Source organism: Nycticebus coucang, chromosome X (genome assembly GCF_027406575.1).
Source record: "Nycticebus coucang isolate mNycCou1 chromosome X, mNycCou1.pri, whole genome shotgun sequence".
Lineage (NCBI taxonomy): Eukaryota > Metazoa > Chordata > Mammalia > Primates > Lorisidae > Nycticebus > Nycticebus coucang.
This window is the reverse complement of record NC_069804.1, coordinates 170,531,239-170,537,963: the sequence shown is the minus strand read 5'-3', so window position 1 is coordinate 170,537,963 and position 6,725 is coordinate 170,531,239. Positions and strand designations below refer to the sequence as shown.

The 6,725-nt window shown below is 46.4% G+C and overlaps 1 pseudogene; it reads left to right on the top strand.

The window, feature by feature from the left end:
• Positions 1–240: 240 nt before the first annotated feature.
• Positions 241–1,702, top strand: LOC128577987 (keratin, type II cytoskeletal 8-like; annotated as a pseudogene).
• The last annotated feature ends 5,023 nt before the right edge of the window (positions 1,703–6,725 follow it).

Sequence of the window (6,725 nt, the reverse complement as noted above, 5' to 3'; positions counted from 1 at the left end):
GATAAACTAGTAAACTATTGTAGTTGTCCAAGCTTGAGATAATGGTGGCTTGGAATAGGGTGAAGATAACGGTTTTGTGCTAACTGGTTATTTGATGGGGGCTATCCATAGACCTTCTCAGACCCTCAGTTTCCTCATCTGCATGTCGTCTCCAACACTATCATCCTTCTTCACATAAATCAATCAAAAAAGAACTATATTGATCTAGAAGCAGATATTCACTCCTCAGATCTCTGGTTTGGCCCACCTGCCTCTACTCCAGTCTTCACCATGTCCATCAAGGTTACCCAGAAGTCTTATAAGATGTCCAACTCTTCCCCACAGGCCTTCAACAGCTGCTCATACAGCAGTGGGCCCGGTGCCCGCATCAGCTCCTCCAGCTTCCGGAGTGGCCTGGGCATCAGCCTGGGTCTGAGTGGAAGCTAAGCCAGGGCTGGAGGTATGGGGGGAATCACAGCCGTCACAGTGAACCAGAGCCTGCTGAGCTCACTCAACCTGGAGGTGGACCCCAACATTCAGGCTGTGCGCACCCAGGAGAAGGAGGAGATCAAGACCCTCGACAACAAGTTTGCCTCTTTCATCGACAAGGTGTGCTTCCTGGAGCAGCAGACCAAGATGCTGGAGACCAAGTGGAACCTCCCGCAGCAGCAGAAGACAGCCCACAGCAACATGGACAGCATGTGTGAAAGCTCCATCAACAACCTTCAGTGACAGCTGGACGCACTGGGCCAGGAGAAGCTGAGGCTGGAGGCAGAGCTTGGACATGCAGGGGCTGGTGGAGAATAAGTATGAGGACTGCAAGAGTACAGAGATGGAGAATGAATTTGTCCTCATCAAGAAGGATGTGGATGAAGCGTCCATGAACAAGGTGGAGCTGGAGGCCTGCCTGGAAGGGCTGACTCACGAAATCAACTTCCTCAGGCAGCTGTATGAAGAGGAGATCCATGGGCTGCAGTCCCAGATCTCGGACACGTCTGTGGTCCTGTCCATGGACAACAGCCGCTCCCTGGACATGGACAGCATCATCGCTGAGGTCCGCGCCCTGTGCGAGGAGATCGCCAACCGCAGCCAGGCTGAGGCTGAGAGCGTGTACCAGACCAAGAATGAGGAGCTGCAGGTGCAGTCTGGGAAGTGCAGGGATGACCTGCTGCACACGAAGACGGAGATCTCCGGCATGAATCGCAACATCAGCCGGCTCCAGAATGAGATTGAAGCTCTCAAAGGCCAGAGGGCTTCTGTGGAGGCCTCCATCGCAGATGTCCAGCAGCATGGGGAGCTGGCTGTTAAGGATGCCAACGCCAAGCTGGCACAGCTGGAGGCCGCCCTGCATCAGGCCAAGCAGGACATGGCTCAGCAGCTGCGTGAATACCAGGATCTGATAAACGTCAAGCTGGCCTTGGACGTGGAGATCACTACCTATTGCAAGCTGCTGGAGGTCAAGGAGAGCCTGCTGGAGGTCAAGGAGAGCCGGCTGGAGTCTGGGATGCAGAACATGAGTATCCACATGAAGACCACCAGTGGTTACTCAGGTGGCCTGAGCTCAGCCTACAGGGGCCTCACAAGCCCTGGCCTCAGCTATGGCCTGAGCTCCTTCCAGACTGGCTTTGGCTCTGGTGGGGGCCCCAGGACTGTGGTTGTGAAGCAAATTGAGACCGGAGACGGGAAGCTAGTGTCTGAGTCCTCTGATGTCCTGCCCAAGTGAGCTGCCACCGTGGCCCCTCCAGTCTACCCTCCCACACCACTGCCACAGAGCCTGTGGGGGAGACAGCTGTGCCAGGGAGCACATGGAACAGGAAACCCACATGAGGCTCAGCCCCATTCCTCAGCCCATCCTTGTGGGGAGTTTACCACCTGGGTTACCCGCTCTTACAAATGCCCCCAACTAAAAACCAATTTGATTGCTTTTCCCAAAATAAAGCCTCAGCCGTATTGCTAATCTCCACCCCCCCAAAAAAAAGAGAGAGAAAGAACTATACTTATAAAAGAGCCATCAACTTAGCATGACAATAATCCAGGTCTCATGCTTTTTAGTCCTTATTTAATGATATCTACCACTTTTCATCATCATGTAATGAACTAGGCAGAGCTGTGCCATTTTTTATGGTTTAGCTTTAAATTTACAATAAATACCTGAAAATGTTCTCCTTGTGAAGATTTAAATCATTGTAGATAAGGCTAGAGTCTCCCTTGACTTCAGCCCTAAATCCTGGTTCTTTTTGTCTCTCCTTAGAGGAAGTGTTTAAAGTGCTTTATATTTAGACTTTGGAAACATGAAGTAATGATGCAGATCAATCAATTGTACCTGAGTGCATCTAGAAACATAATATGGGGATCACTTAGAAATAGCCAGAAGAGGCACCGTCTCTGTTGGCACATGCCCTTTGTAATAGACTTCATATTCATGGCTCTCCATATCCCATTGTGGTCAAAGGTCAGTGGACTCTCTGGAGGGTTAAATATTCCCCATTGTACTTTAAAACAATAAGTGACTTTTCCCCACAAGTATGTTATATGCCATTAAAAAAGGTTACTGCTGGTTTAAAGTGCAAGTGTTCTGTGTCTTGAACTTGATCATGAGGTGAGCAGACCTGTGAAACTAGCACAGGTCTGTTTAAGACAGAGGTCAAGTTTAAGACAGAGACCATTACCAGCAGCCCAGAAACCCTACTTAGGTCCTCTCTTTAACACTACTCTTCCCCCACAGTTAACCACTTTTTTGACTTCTAATGGCATAGATTACTGTTGCCTGTTTTTAAACTTTATATACGAGGTCTGGAAATTAAATTCATGAACTCATCCTAGAAGAAGTGCTGTATGCCTCATTGCTGAATATCACTGCAGTCATCTTTCCCTTGGGAAGCTGTGCAGCAACATCAGCACCTAGTCCACATTTTCAAAGTAATTTTGGGATTATTTTTCTACAATAGCCATCAAAGCTGTCATGGTATGAGTTTGGACAATTAAGTTTATGAACTCATTTTAGAAAAAGTGCTACATACTTCATTACTGAATATCACTACAGTCATCAGATGGCCAAGGGAAGTACCTTGAAGGTGACCATGGTGATATTCATCAATGAGGTTTGTAGCACTTTTTCTAGCACGAGTTAATGAACTGAATTGTCCAACATCATAAATAGAATCATACAATATGCACTCTTTGGTGTGTTATTTCTTCTGCTCAATACTAAGCGTGGAATATCCATCTATGTCCTTTGCATGTGGCAGAAATTAATTCATATCAGTGCTATTGTGCAGTGTTTCACTGTGCAAATATAGCACACAATTTATCTATTCTGTTGTTGATAGACATTAGGCTGTTTTCAATGTGGGGTTATTTGGTTCTACTATATTTTTTATTATACCGGAGTAGGGTTTTCAGATTTAAATTTATACTGACATGAGAATAAAATACCCACAAACAAATCTGATCATTTTACCCTCTACAACTTATAGTCTTATGTTGGCTTTCCCATCCTTCCCTCTGAATTAAATCTGAATTATTTAGCATGACATTAAAGCTTTGTCCAGTGCATCCAAAACTAAATCACGGTCCTAAATTCCTGCCACCACACTCCAGCTTCTCACTTCTCTTTACTCCCCAAACAAGTCAGGCACTTTCATGACCTTGAGCCTTGTCACATGTCTTTCTGATGATTTAGGATGCTTTCTTTTTTATTTGGAAAACTTCCACTGCTTTTTTAAGGTCCCCCTCTAATGTCTCTAATGTCCCCCTCTATGTCAATGTCAATCTACCAAACACTTGTAGACAGAATCAAGTGACATCATCCTCTGGGTTTCCCTACAGTTGGTTCAACTTATTTAGTTTGTTCTAATCGAACAAACACATCATATTTCATTCATGCAAGACACTGTTTTAAACAATTTAAAAATATTAACTTATTGATCCTGAAAACAATCCCTATGGAATTAGGCACCATAAACATCATACTTTTGCCCTGGGAGGAGACTGAGGCACAGAGAGATTAAAAATGACTTCCTTACCTTATGGCAGGTGGATAGAGATGGAGAAAGTTGTACATGCAGGTCCTAGATCCAAACCCAAGAAGTCCAGCTCAAGAGCTCATGCTCTTCCCTGCTTTGCCACCCTGCTACTCTAAGTGGCATTGCCCACTCTGTTGGGACAGATCATTTGGCTGATGCACCTGTCTCCCCCACTAGACTGTATCCTTCATTATGTGCATGTTACTATCTCATTCCTTTTCGAGTCCTGAGAGCCTGAGAGAATCAATAAATAAACAGATGTGGCTGGGTTCATGAAGGGGAGTGGTTCAGAAGAACCTGGGAATTTCTAGGTGTGAAATGCAAACGGGTTTTCTAAGCAATGAGCTCAAGAACGTGTTCACCCAGGTAGAAGGGTCATAAGGCTTAAATACGATCGTGGGTGTGAAGTGATTAGCCTGGCACATGGCAAGTGCACGGTGAATGTTACTTCACACTACACTAATAATAACAGCTCACATTTAACAAGCAATTACCATGTGCCAAGTGCTGCTGTAAGTGGTTTATTTAACTAATTTAATCATCATGATAATACTATAAAGTAAGTACTATTGTCCCCATTGCATCACTCAGGCTCTAAGCAGTAAAAGAGAAACCACTTTAACTGCAAACAACAGTGAGAATATAAGGCTCAGAATTGGTTACACAAGTGAGGTAACATGTATGCTAGCAATAGCAAGACGTGCTACCACCTGTAGGCTGAAAGGACAATTGGAACGGGCTGGGATCACACAGTGGAAGCTGGAATCATGGTGTTTATCACTGGAACAGAGGGGAGAGGCTGTGAGCAGGATTTGGAGGAGACATCCAGGCTTGGGGGAGAAACTACTTGAAGCAGAGATACCTGCAGAGTTTCCTGGGACATGGAGCTGTTAGTGCTGAAATCAAGAGTGCTGGACAGAACAGGACAAGTTGATCACTGTCGAACATGGAGAAACAGAGGGAATGAATTATCTGACTTCTCCCTTCCTTTTACCCCTCTATCTTAGTGAGTGCCTCCCACTGGCTGGACCAATGGGAAGCCAGCCTGGGAGACAGCCTGCAGGGGTCAGACCCCTGCCATATAGAATGGAGAAGGCAAAAAGCTAGGAATGAACTTGAGGGTCAACAGGCCACAACTGGCACAGACGCATTACAGGCAAAGAAACTTTGGTACACAAAAGCAACAAAGCATTTACAGAGCCACCCTTGCACAGGGCCATTTTCATTCCCAAGGGGCCATGATTATTTCATGCCCATATGACCCATGACCCCAGCCTCTGTCACAGACCATTCCCCTTCCACAGGCAGTGAGGCACAGTTCCGTAACAGGTTGCCACCTGTTGGACAATCATCAGCACCAGGGCTGCTGGGCACAGGGATGGCATTAAGATACAGAGTTTGTGCCAATGTAAATCAGCTACCTCACTAAGCATGCTGTTCAGTTCAGCTAACATTTGATTTTCATAGCAAGGCTGTTTTGATGAAGCAAGTAGTGCATTGATTTACATTCTGGCGCAAGCTCCTTATCTCCTCGTGAAACACTAACAAACAGTTCTCAGCCTGGCACTGGTCTTTGGGCCACACTTTTGTTGCCTTTGTCTTTGGGGAAATAATGCAGTTTCAAAGTAGAGAAGAAAAACCATCAGATCAGGGCTTAATCTCTGTTTCTTTCACTAATTGTGCAGGCAAGTCACTTAACCTCTCTCTTAGGTCAGTTTCCTCCTCTGTCAATATCAACCCAAGCTGCCCTGCCAACCACTCAGAGTCATTGCGAAGGGTTTGGGCAGCCACAATATCCTACACCTCTGAAGGCTGTTTCCTTTACTGTAGGGCTGAATCCTTGACTGACTGGAAGGGGGGATATCCTATCTTTAATCTGCCACAAAACACGGGGTAGGGAGACACAAAACTATAGGGACATAGCCATCATCTATGACAGGGCATTGAGAAATGGAAATAGTCCCCAGAATGAATGGCACAAAATTACCCTCCATACCAGTCTTTTGACTGTGTGTGTGTGTGTGTGTGTGTGTGTGTGTGTGTGTGTATTGGGGGCCAGGGAGATAGAGTGGAGTATGGACAATATGGACAATGGAGGGGGAAAAAGTAAGGAAAGTGAGGAATGGGTAGTATGGTTGAGAGAGCTGCCCAAAGGAAGGAAAAAGCAGATGAAATGAGTATAAGGCAGGAGTCCGAAGACACTTGGGAAGCACTGCCCAAGTAGGTGGGTACATTATGTGACAATGTGTACAGGTGGTCGCCACATGTAAGCCACACTGGGTCATTCTAAGAGCTCAGTGGAAGTGTTGGGAAGGCTGTGCTTGCCGGGAATCACATCCTAGTGGTGACACTGAGTTGGAAGCTGAATACACATGCCCTCCAAAAATGTGTGCAGGGCTACCTTGGCCTGGCTTATAACCCTTACCTTGGCCAGGGGGCCAGGGTGTGGGTGACAGTCACAGCCATCCATGTGCACCTGTGTGTTCATTCACAACAGCTGGGCCACTTCTTTAAGGGAAGCCTTGTATTCCTCTGGTCAGTGGCCAATCCCTGCCCCCCTATTCCTCTCCCAAACACCCAGCTGCTGTCCTGGGAAGGGACTTGGGCCATTAGTGAGGACTGAAGGAGACAAAGGAGACCCTCTTGTGTCTCCAGATCTTGCAGCTCCCTAGCTGTTCCTATGGGTACACAGATGTCTGCAGGCTCTGCAAACCTTGTCTA